The following is a 13507-nucleotide window of genomic DNA, read 5'->3' as shown; positions in this document are numbered from 1 at the left end:
ATGTATCGACACAATGCAACTTTGAGAAGATATAGCTACTAGGTGGATCCCCTGCTAGATGCTTTGGACAAGAACAAAGACAAATATCATGAGCTTCTTCTAAATGAATGTAGAAATCAGATAAATGATGTTCTGGTGAATGACAAGTATGAGCAGATGGTGATGAATAAGGAATGTGAGTACAATATGAAGGTGTTGGCATTCCATCTAAGACATCAGACATTGTGCCTGCATTCCCCTATATTGCTCCATTTTCCACAATTGTACTTGATTGATGTCACATTGTGAGATCATTCATAGAGGTTCGGTCAGTTATCTATCATACAATGGTCATATGGACTTCTATGACATTGTAAAGAAGTATATGGACAAGCTTTTGATCAATGTTTTGAATGAGGCTCTCCTCAAGTTGATAAATATTTCCACATTGGGGGGCATCTCATGCTATGCAAATTGCTACTGATATGATAGTTTTGGAGAGAGCTTGTGATTTGTTTATGCAACATGCCACTCATCTTTGTGGCATTCCCATTCGTTTGGCAAAAAGGTCTCAAGCTGCATTGGTTCCTCAATCAGTCTTGGAGAACTCACAAAATGTTGTGCATGAGGCAATACTTAGGCTTGTCAAGTCTAAGGTGGACGAGTTTATGTTTTTGAAAGCAACATCAACTGTGTCCCCATTGAAGTTCCACAAAATGGTAACACGTATTTGAATGAGGTTAAAATTTACCTAGAGAATTTAGTGTCTACAACACATCAACTCTTACCTTTAGATGCATTGAATAAGGTAGGGAGTGGTGTTTTGAAGCACATATCGGATCCCATTGTGGCTGCATTTCTACAGGACAATGTCAAGCAATTCAACATGAATGCAATCCTTAGTATTAACAATCATTTGAAAGTGCTAGAGGTTTTTGTTGATGAGAGACTCCCTAGTACTAGCTTGAGTGAGCTCGAGGGTGTTGTAAGTTTGAAAGTGAAAAAGAAAGTTTAAAAGAAAGTCAAAAAATAAAAAAAAATGAAGTTGTTGAGGCCATGGAGAGCTGAAAAAAGGTTAAGGAAATGAGTTGTATAGAGATGTAAGGGCATATCATAGTGTCTTTCTTTAAAAGTAGAAATTAAACATCAATTAGACTGTAGAAAATAAAATCTACATCAACTATTGTACTGGCTATTGCATTTCTTAGTGGAAAAGATGTAGTCATAATTGTAGAGACATAATTAAAATTCATGTACGATAGAGATAAATTATTTAAATATTTTTCAATAACCTCCAATGACCCCACTACACATTCGTTGAATCTCTACAAACTTTATTTGAATGTCCAATAATTGCATGAAAGTCAATAATGGAAGCAAGAATAAGTGAGCTAGAGTATTGCATGTTGCAGTAGTTCTACAATTAAGATGAAGAAAAACTAGCATAGGATTCTTTACCTTAGAAACTGATGATTGAGACATAATGGATGGTGAAAGATTGTGGGGTGTAGCTGATACTATATACCATATATCAGATTGAATCAACCTGCTGCACATATTGAAAGTCAAAAAGTAGGGCAGGAGAAGTCCATGTTGCTCTACACATCATAGGACATTATTTTGCATATAACAAGTCATATTTTGCAAGGACAAAAAACTAGTTACAAATATTGAAGAAGCATATTACTATTTTAATCTCTTTTAATCATTCATGTAATATGATTGAACAAGTAATATTCAAATACCTCGACATAACCTTCACACATTTCTTATATGCTACCTTCACATAACCTTGAACAAGCGATATTCAAATACCTTGATAGAAGTAATATTTATATACCAGATCATTATTTATTCAGAAAACATAAACATACATCAAATTCTTAAATTCAAATTATTCATTCATCTAGAAACTTCCCAAATATTTCAAGCTATTCAAATACACTCCAAGTGTCAAGCTAGTCATAAATATGTCTTAATTTATATCATACAACAAAATGTATAATATGCCTCACAGACAACTAATCTCAAGATCTGTAGTCTTCCCACATCCTCCGTGCTATTTCATCTTGAAACTTCCCCTAATCATCTCTATCTTGTTGATTCATCCCATATGTCTCAAGTATTGGTACATTTACCCCCTCACGCTCATCATCCTCTTTAATTTCAACTTTTGATGGAATGTCATCTTCTATCATAATAAAGTTGTGCAATATGCAACATGGTAATACAATCTTTATTTGTGTCATGATTGCATAAGATGTCACATGCCTCAAGATAGGAAAACACTGCTTCAAAATGCCTAGTGTACATTCTATTGTATTTTGAAATGAGGAGTGTTGATGGTTAAATAACTCATGTGGAGTGTTTATCAAATTTTCTCTAGAAAACTCCTTTAGGTGGCAGTGCGTACAACGATAAGGGGCTATAAATACTAGCACATTTGGATATCCAACATCAACCAAAAAATATTTTCCTACAAAAAAGCCCATAAAGTGTGAAGACATAACCTTCACACATTTCTTATAAACTTCACCATATACAAGATGATTCCACATACCAAGGGGAACTAACAATAGATCTCATCTAGAGAGAGTTGACACAAAACCATGACTATTTATAACTAAGTTTTCCCAACCAGCAAGATTGTATTGGAACTTATAATCAAAGGAACACACACCCATAACATTTTGTGACAGGTTGCATTTCTTATTGCGATATTTATCTTGTATGTCCACATCGATTGTAATAGTCATATGGGACCCATCAATTGCTCCAATGCTATCCTACAAAAACATAATTTGTACTTATATTTATACTAGTAGAAATTGAATTCAACAAATCAAATATGTGCCAATAGGAGAGATACCTTGAAATAGGGATCAAAATGGTCCTTCCCAAGAATTTCAAGAGGGCTATTTGGAGCAGCAGGTATCAAGTAATCAAATGTAGTGCTCTCAATACCTTGTGGAAGTGTTGACTTGTTGTCTCCCATGGCTATAAAAAGTGCCAAGTAAGCTTGCTTGGAAGCATTAGAGGGTAGATGACTAATGCCTTTTCATCTCTTTTTGGAGTGCAGATGTCTTCTCTACGCCACATCCAGATGATGACATAACCGTCTCTCACTGAATTTGGATCCAAAGCTCAAGCTGCTGATGCTTCGATTTATCTACCTAGTGAAAAAAATTCTAACCATTATACATCATAAGGGTGGAAGGGGCACTCCCCCCTCCCTTATATAAATCTTTAAAGCTATTAAGTGACTCTTGGATATGGAACTAGGGACTCAACCATTGGATCTGATGGTGGATCTTCTCAAACTCCAACTTGATATGGATCTGCCAGTTGTGGTAGTGTCGACTTATTGTCTCCCCCGAGTGACCAAGATTATGGACAATCTTACGATTCCTCAAATTGTGGCCAAGAGTATGGAGGAACATTACCAAGTGTTCTTCTAATGATACATTTATTGTATCTTTAATGCTTTTGCTTTTCCTAAGAATGTTCGCTAGACCAAAGAAGGCATTCCTGCTCATGTGAATTTGGTCATGACAATCAGTCTCATTTGAATGGATACTACACTTATAAAATAGAATTTCATCCCTTCTGTGCCTATGTCTCTTTCCTGTAGCTTATTGTGTAGATGCTATAATGGATATTGCAAGGGTGATAAGCGAAGCTACAACAACAAGAGTGATTCTATTTTTCCTAGCTATGAGTCCACGAATCATTGGAACATTGTGAAGATCCATCTAAATGACCTAAAAACACATCACAAAAAAATATCTCAGAGAGCTTCAAGGGGCTCAATCAATATAGCTAATATGTTTGTGCCTCATGCAAGGCCCTTAATGCTCATATAGATTTTCTACACAAATAAACCATGGAGAAAATTGATGTTCCTATATTGCATATGCAGTTCAGTAACAAATTTTTTGGTTATATTTTTATTGTGCCTTCTAATAGTAATATGTGTTGCCACTAATGAAACTTTCTTTATTATTTATGTTATTCTGAGTTGTTTTATACTTCATATGAAAAAATAAATGTCATGCATTTCCATATTTGATTTCAAATGTCTAAAATTACCATAAAACCTAAAATCAAACACATAATCACATAGACAAAAGTGACCAGAGATTAAACCTCATGAACAATATAGACCCAAATAGTCTCAATTTTCACATCAAATCCCTAGGGGCTTAATTTGAATGAAGACATAAAGTAGAATCTATTACCCAAAGGTTTGATCAGCATAATAAATGACATCTGTCCAATTTCCATTATATTCTTATGAGCTCTAGTGTAACAACTTTTTCATACTTTTCATGGTGTAACAACAACACTAGGTAAGCATAAAATCAAAATTTTAAAGTGATTTTGTGTCAATGAATTCTTTTAGCAACTCCTTATGATTGTCCTGGGTTTTTCTATCAACAAGTAGGAATGGAACATTAAAAGAACCATGACATGTGATTACATCTCAGAAACTTATTCAAGACCAAACAACTATTCTTCTTAACAATTATTTATGCATAAGTATTTTCTTATCACAACCTATCATACTTCATTTTCAAATGATTGAAGCATATAATGATATTATTTTGCATTAGAAATTAATGAGTCATGTCATGGCCCCTTCTAAGATTACTTTATGCAACCAACAACATATAAATGTGCATTCCATATAAAATAATTGATCATTATCTGATAGAGAAGTTTGATACAATTAGTGGACAAGGGAGATTAATTAATCAATGTTTACTAAAGACAAAGTTACATGTCATCTCCCTTTGATATAACCAATCCAAGGAATAATGTTAAGAATTATCATTGCTAGTCAACTTATAAAGAAACATTTTATACATCGGTTGACCTTCATTAGAAAATTATTAAGCAATAAATAAGAGAAATATATAAGCATTGTAAAACAAGTGATCAGGTATTAAAATTTTCATTAAAAAAGGTAGTTGACATAAGTTAAAAAGAAGAATTAAAATGATTAGTGAAAAAGGCATAAGGCAAAAATTAGTGAGAGGAAGAGAGCAATTGACAAAGAACATAAAAAGTAGTGTTTTAATATCTTAAAGAATAATGATTAGTATTTTTTTTGGTTGGTAATTGATTATTTTATTGATGGTCTGAAACAGGGATGGCTACAAACAGGAGAACCACCTCTCCAAATACAAAAATAACCATAAAGACTCATTATCAAATAAACATAAAAAACAACCAAACCAGTGTCATTAAAGAGAAATGTAGTAGCACTTGGAAATGGAGATTAAGAAGTTAGTTTGGAATTATAAAGTCATGTTATTTGGAGAGTTCAATATTGAAAAGATGCAGCATCAAAAGAACAAAAAACAGTCATCATTTTTTTAATCATTAGGTGGGTAGATATACAAAAATACCATTATATCAACATCTATAGACAAGTACACATCTGCAGATAAAATTTCCAATAGATCTAGTGCATTCAACAAGGAGGCCATACAACATAACCTCGTAGAACTTAATACATATTCAAACTCATATTTATCACTATATTTTTTTTGATCAACTATCATGAATATTGGGTACACATATACCACTAAAACTATATTGATTGTCATGTATCAATGTTGATGAATACATTGAGTCATATTACTTGCCATACATTCCTTCCATACTAGCACTCTTCCCATTGCCATATCATCTTTATTAGAATATACATCTTAAGTGCAACAATGAGGGAAATATCTCCACCCAACCACAGTCAGCTTTGAAGCAGACTATCATAGCTTAATATCTATATCAAAATTAATACAAAAAGTTTTCACCTACAAATTTGAAGTCAATAGCAGACTTCAAGCCAATAATCTTATTCTGGCACCTATATGTCACTATGTAAAGAAGAGAAACCAAAATTTCCCATAGCCGTAATAGGTGTGCAAAATCATTTAGCTCGGTACAAGAAACACCTTGTATTGAGAAGAACAAAGTCTAGGACAATGGAGGTCAGGTTTTTTGAGAAAGAAGGCAAAATGGTCTCTCCCACTAAAAGGAAACTAATGTTGAACCTAAACTCACACAACCAAACCTACATCCTTCAATATTTTTTTAAAAGATAGATTATTCTTCAAACAATTGAAATACAACTTATTCATATAGTGACAACTTTATCTAAGTTGTAGCAAGCACACACATATTTTAGACAAGTTACTTTTATGTGAAAAAAACATAGCCTAATGCAAAAACCCTAAAATTATTGAATGTCCTTTAACCTACAACAAGAAGAGAAAGTATAAATTTTAGGAAATGATATTAGATATATTGGCAAACAATGAAGTCTTTGAGGCCATTCGTCAAGAATGGCACGCAAGATGTCTTCAATAGCTTTGTTGTCTACAAAAAATAGTAAATGAAAACAAGCATAAACAACACAAAGCATGATGCAAAAACCCAATAGTGACAATGACAACATCCTTACCAAAAAAAACAATGGAGACTGTCATTAGAAAACAAAGGTGCATGCAAATGATGGCCTCTATTGCCTCTTCAGTAGATGAATTTTCCCTCCAAATGGTAAAGTAGACATGAGAATACATCTATTTGGAGTTTATCACAAAAGCTACAAACCCGACAAAACATTAACTTGAGTTTATAAAAAAAGTGGAATAGGAATTCATTTCTTATTCTTCCTTTCAAGATGGAAGAGTTGCATGCCCATTTAAGGGTGAAATTAGTATAGCATAATCCCTATTCTATTTTTATAAGTTAGTACCAAAGAGGGAATTGACACATTCGAGTAGCTAGCTTTTCTAATTCTAGTCTAATTCCCACTACCAAACGAGCCCTTAACAACTTGACAAATTCTACAACTCTTCACCATCTTCTGAACATCCTTGTACATCTATGGCCAAAAGTATCTATCAGAAATCAATTTCAATGTCTTATCAATCCCAAAATGTCCTACAAGTCCACCACTATGTTTCTCCTTAATGATATTTTCTCTCATAGATCCTCTTAGTATACACAATTGGATTCCTTTAAACAACATGTCTTTCTAAATGAAATAATCGACCCATTTATTTTTCTCATCTATTTTGTGACTTACAAGCTTTCTAAGGTTTTGCAAAATCAAGATCAATTTCATACAAGTTCTTCAAATCATCAAATCCAAGTACTTCAACCCTCATCTTTGTCAACAAGCTTCTTCTTCAACTCAAATCATCTGCTACCTTGTTTGACTGTCCACTCCTATGCTTAAACATTTTTTTTTTTTTTTTGCATGTACTTAACCCATTTCATTTGTCTCTAATTCAACTTATTCTAACTATCCAAATATTGTAAAGCTTTATGATTAGTGTATAGTACAAATTCCTTAGGCATCAAGTAGCATCTCCATTTCTTGAAGGCTTGAATAATTGCATACAACTCTTGATCATAGAATCAATATTTCCTCTTAGCATAATTATTCTCAATATAGAAAGATATAGGCTTACCTTCTTGACTTAAAACAACTCCAATTGCATTCCCACTAACATCACAATCAACTCGAAATACTTTAGTAAAATCAAGCAAAGCAAGCACATGTGATTTTGCTACCTTTTATTTCAATGTCTCAAAGCTTTTGTTTGCTCCATGTGTCCATATGAATTTCTTTTTATCACCTCTCATTATCTCTATCATTACATTACATATTGAATTAAAATTTCTGATAAAGTTTTTGTAGAAACTTGCTAATCCATGAAATGATCTAACTTCTTCAACACTTTTAGGTGTAGGCCACTCAAGAATAGCTTTTACCTCTTCATGATCCATCTTACACCCATCAACAAAGATCACAAAGATAAGGTACACAATCTCTTCCTTCATAGACAATTTTTTTTTTTCAGGTTTATCAACAACTTTTCTTCTTTCAACCTTCACAATGCTTGTCTAATATGCATTAGGTGTTCCTCTTTAGTCTTATTGTAGATTAGTATGTCACCAATATACACAATCATAAATTTATCCAATAATTTCTTTGAAACCTCATTCATTAATCTCATGAAAGTACTAGGTGCATTAGTCAAACCAAAAGGCATAACCGATCACTCATACAAATCCTCATTAGTCTTAAAATCAATCTTCCATTCATCCCCTTCTTTGATTCTAAATTGATAATAACCACTCTTCAAATCAATTTTAGTAAAATACTTTGTTCCACTCATACGATCCATAATGTCATCCATTCTAGGAAAAGGAAACCTATACTTAACTGTTATTCTATTTATAGCTCCAGAACCAATGCACATTCTCCATTCTCCATTCTCCTTAGGTGCCAATACAACATGTAATGCACATGAACTCAAACTTTATCTGATTAAACCTTTCTCAAGAAATTCTTGCACTTGTCTATTCAAATCTTCATTCTCTACAGGTATTAACCTATGCTACGCTTTATTAGGAAAACTAGCTTCAGATATTAAATCCATATAGTGACTAATACTTCTTACAATAGCTAAACCATCAAATATATTATCTGAAATAATATCTTGAAATTATGTCAACAAAGATCTAATCTCAGGTGCATGCTCAAGTTCATCTTATTTTTTAGTCTTCCTAGGGATCGAATAAAAACAAACATTATGTTTCTTCATGTCATTAATAAATTGATTTCTTTCAACCAAACATACTTTAACCATGGCACAATTATTCTCTTCAAGTTCCTCTATCAAAGCTAACAATACTTGCTTCTCTCCATTAGTCCAAATAGTATCTTGATTCAATCTACCATCAAGCAAAGCTTGTCTATCATACTGCCAAGGTCTTCCCAAAAGAATATGACAATAATCCATAGGCATAATATCACACAAAACTTTATCATAGTAACTTACAAGCTTGAATTTCACAAGGAATTATTCTCTTACCAATAACTTGTGCTCATCCTTGATCCATGCAATGTAATAAGAATTAGGATGTTTCAACCTCTGCAACTACAACTTGGATACCAATTCCTCAGATGCTAAATTATTCAAACTACCAATGTCAAGGATCACCTTGCAATATTTTCCTTCGATCTTACATATGATCTTGAAAAGACTTTCCCTCAAAACATGTTCTCCATTCAATTCTTCATTCTACAAGGTTCTTCTGATCACCAAATTATCTTTGTTTTCAAGTTCATTCAAAGGATCAATAACTTCTTATTGAGTCAGATCATTTCTACTATTACTTTTTGTCTTCTTACCACACAAGGTACATTCAAAGGCTATATGTCCTTCTTCTCCATACTTAAAACAAGTGCCATTAAACCAAGATCTATCTTCTCTTTTTCCAATATTATTATTCCTAGGGTAAGCAAACAAAATACCTCTAGTGTAGTTTTAGATTATGATAAAAGCAATTTTTGAAGGGACTTGAAACCCTTTGCAAAAAACTCAAGATAAACATTAAGCACTACCAAGTTTTACAAGGACCTGAAACCTAAAGTTTAAAACAAAGAAACCAAGTTTTACAGGGACCTAAACTCATAAGTTTAAACCATAAAAAACAACTAGGTTTTACAAGGACCTAAAGTTTTAAACAAGCTAGAAAACATAAAGGAAAAGACCAATACAACCACTTAGACTAGCACCCAACACACTCACTTCAAAACTAGTGGCTACAACAACTCTTTGATGATATTCACCACCTCTTTATCTACTTCTGCAACACTCTGGATAATGTTCACCGAAGTTAAAATAGGAGCCTTAAGAGCCTCAGTGGCTTTTTTCCTCGTGCTCTGCCTAGTTCCATTACGAGGACCACTTGGACTCCCCAACCCTACATTGCCAGCAAACATTATCTCCTCATTACTCTTCTTAGCTAGACTAGCTATTGCATCACATAGACTAGATGTGACATGTTTCATTCTTTGACCACTTTCCTTAATAAGGTAACGGAGCTCCTGCTTGTATTCTTTGAGCTTTTCAGGGATGTTACCAATTTGTACTTCCATATGAGCTCTCATAGTGTGTTTGTAGTCTAGATATTTCTGCATAACCCCCATTTTCTTCTTGAGAACCATTATTTCATTGTAAAGCCAGGAATCACCCTAGAGGAAACCCTCCACTTTAAGCTTAACAGTGTGAAAAAAGGATAATTCAGCCTCGTGAGAATCTTCCCTACCATCATCAACAACCTTAATCTCAGAGTCAATGGCAGTAGTAGCAATATTGATATGCATATCATAATTAATATTCTGATTCTCCATTCTCTCCTCATTTTCCTCTTTACTCAAGCTATTGTCCTTAGCAACAAGGTCTTTCTCTTTTATATCCTTACCTCTAGTGTAGTTACCTCGTCCTTTTCTAGCATTATCCTTTTTCTACTATGATTTTCCTTTTTCATGAGATGTATTATTAGATATGCTACTTTCTTCATAAGATCTTACTCTACTTCGCTGAAATATTCCATCTCTTGTCCTTTTTCCATGTTCTTGTTTCTTTACCAATATTTCTTCAGGTCTCAAGGCATATAAATATTCTTCTTCCACACTTTCCATCTTCACAAAATTGATTTCATCTTGAATTGAAGTTCTCAAACAGTTCAGGTACGTAGCTACCTTTTCAACCTCATCATCAACATGTCCAAATCTGATCTCCAACTTGTAGAATTCTTCAGTATAATATTTTACGATCTTATCTTTCAATCTCAAATTTATAATCTTCTACACAAATTAGTTTGATAATCAGTAGGAAGGAATTTCTTTTTCAACTTACCAACTATTTTCACCCAAGTCTTGATCTTTTCCTTTCCTCTTCTTTGTCTATCAGTTTGCAAGTGTTCCCCCAAGAGAGAAGCATGCCCTCTTAATTTAGTAGCTACTATCCTCACTTTCCTATCATCAAGGGTACTTTTCATAATCGAAATAATTTTCCATTTCAAAGATCCAATCCAACAAAGAATCTATATCAAGCTTTGCACAATAACTAGAAGGATCAAAAGAAGGTGTTGAATTCACTTTAGTCAAAGATCTCATAAGTCTTTCTTCATCTTGTTCCACCTTAGGTTTAGGATTGGGTGCATCTGCTTCTTCTTCATCACTAACATCATCAAGATACAACTCCTCTCCTTTGGGTTGTCTCAACAACTTCAAGCCTAGCTGCATTTTGTCTCAACGTGTCCATAATAGAATTATCTACATTACCTCTACCTAAAACCATTTTGACAATAGTTCATGCAAGAATCATAACCCCCTTCAAGTTATAGGTCAGTAACCAAGTCTGCCACCCTACAACCAATCCAAATTGGGTTCTCCATGATCCCAAAACTCCACAAAGAAGGATACCTTCACTATGATACCACTTGACACAAGGTTGATGGGTAAATGAGCCAAAAGGAAACACACCAACCACCCCTACTAGAGTTACACACATAAGTCAACATAATTATTGAAGAAATAATGATTTGTATTGAACCTAATGTAGATATGTTGAGATAATCTTCTTTAGATAATTAAGTTGGGTGAATTTGACATTCTCAGGGTCACACCTACAACTTAAACTTCAGAAAAGAGTCTCACAATTCCATGTCCTCTTACTAGACAAAAAGAGGAGTAAATTACATCTATCATGGTGGTCAGCACTATAAAATTGACCCACCAAGGACTATCCCCTTACATGTACATTATACAACCTAATATATCTAAGCTACTATAACCATACAACATAAACTATATACAAACACCTAGAGTAAATATACTGTTCACCCTTGAACCCTTTGCATCTAAACAATTCACCCTGCCTCTTTCACATCTTTACCTCCGTATGGTGCATCATCCCCTTCCTCTTTCATTAGAAAACATGCCTATTTATCATCTCCTGTTATCGTAGTCTCCATAAAGCCATCTAGAAAAAGAATTGTCATATGTGCTCAGTTCTTTCTTTTTTCCACCTTTGTGCCCACACTTCCACAACTAGGATTTGCAAAGGGTCATCATTACCTTCCCCAAATTAGGATGCATCTTTTTATGTAGGACCAATTTTGTCTAGTAATTTCTCTCTACAAGTCATTCTTTAGCTGCTACACTAATTTAACCAATGCAATTTGGCATTAGGGCCTCTACCAACTGCTCTGACTAACTAACAACTACTAACATTACAAGAACCATAGAATAATATCAAAGTTAACAAGATATCGTTTGTTCCTTCCCAAATATTCATCCTTGAACACCATTCTCACAATGTGTAAAATAACTCTGAAGTCTTAAAAACCTCCACTAGCCTACGCTCAAGCAAGTCCTTGTAAAAATCCATGTTAGGAATTACTTTTTATTTTTGATTGGTCCCAATTGGCCACCTTTTAAATCCTAGGTCTCATGATTGCATGGTACGGTGACATTTGTATTCATTACTTAAATACCTCCAATGTAAATCTATCAAATTTACACAATCTATAAGAATAATGCTTTGGTTTCTCAATTTAGTTGCATGAGAATTTTCAACATCAATGTTTCAAATCACATCCCATGATCCATCATCTTTATTTTCCTGCTACTCTCTTGCATCTTGATGATGGATTACTGAGTGTGATCCAAAGTATTGATGTTAAATATTCTCACTCAATTAAATAAAAAAGCTTGAGCTTTATCACCTTTAATATACTGTCATCTATATCGACAAGCCAAATCTAGCATGCAAAGAGATGTGTTGTCACTTTATATGGATACAAAATTCACATAATTTAATGAGAAAAGTGACCTCTACCTCCATCAATGTTATATCAATTGATGTCATTACTACCTCATGGACCATGTCATTGCCTTCTCTAAAAAATAGGCAAAATAACACTTACGATTTCCTTGATTTGTTGTAACTACCTATCGAACTTACAATTAAGAGTATTACCCAACCTTATAACATTGATGACTATTTTTTAATTGCTCGCTATATGAATTTTTTGAAAGCCTACTTTTCTTCCTACCTTCACTCCATGTAAGACTGCTTGAAACTTTGCTTCAATAATGAATGCTTTACCTAACTTCTTCGCCATCAATCTCAAGATATTTCCTTCATGATCTTTGATAATGTTAACATCTAATTCTTGTCAAACCTAGATTGCTCCTAATTGTGCCATTTATCTTAATCTGCTAATCATTGAGGAGTTTCTATTCAAAATCGTTCCTCACCCCAAAGATATATTAATCTTACCCTATAAACTATGATACTAAATATTTATATTATAATTATTAAACTATTTAATTAACTAAACATCATTAACATTACATACATATAAAGTAAAATAATAATTTATAATTATGATAATAAAAAATATAACAAATATTTATATTACAATGTAACGGAGCCAAGTAAATATTTTTTAATAAAATCTTGTTGAAAGATTTCTCACTCAAAATGGTCCAAATAAAAATTTAAACCGTATAAATTTTAAAAAAGTGTATGCTGTCAATGACCCTTCTAGTGAAGTTGAATGGTTCACAAAGAGTCAGTCAAAAATCAAATCTTGCCGAGTGCAACGCTCGGGTACCATAAAGCCAGGTTTGTAAGCTGATTGATACATT

The 13507-nt window shown here is 33.3% G+C and overlaps 1 pseudogene; it reads left to right on the top strand.

The window, feature by feature from the left end:
* Positions 1-994, top strand: LOC149550837 (exocyst complex component SEC15A pseudogene; annotated as a pseudogene).
* The last annotated feature ends 12513 nt before the right edge of the window (positions 995-13507 follow it).

The sequence above is a fragment of the Cupressus sempervirens genome, chromosome 6 (genome assembly GCF_028749045.1).
Source record: "Cupressus sempervirens isolate cs-2001-9-10 chromosome 6, ASM2874904v1, whole genome shotgun sequence".
NCBI lineage: Eukaryota > Viridiplantae > Streptophyta > Pinopsida > Cupressales > Cupressaceae > Cupressus > Cupressus sempervirens.
This window is presented reverse-complemented; position numbering and strand designations above follow the sequence as displayed.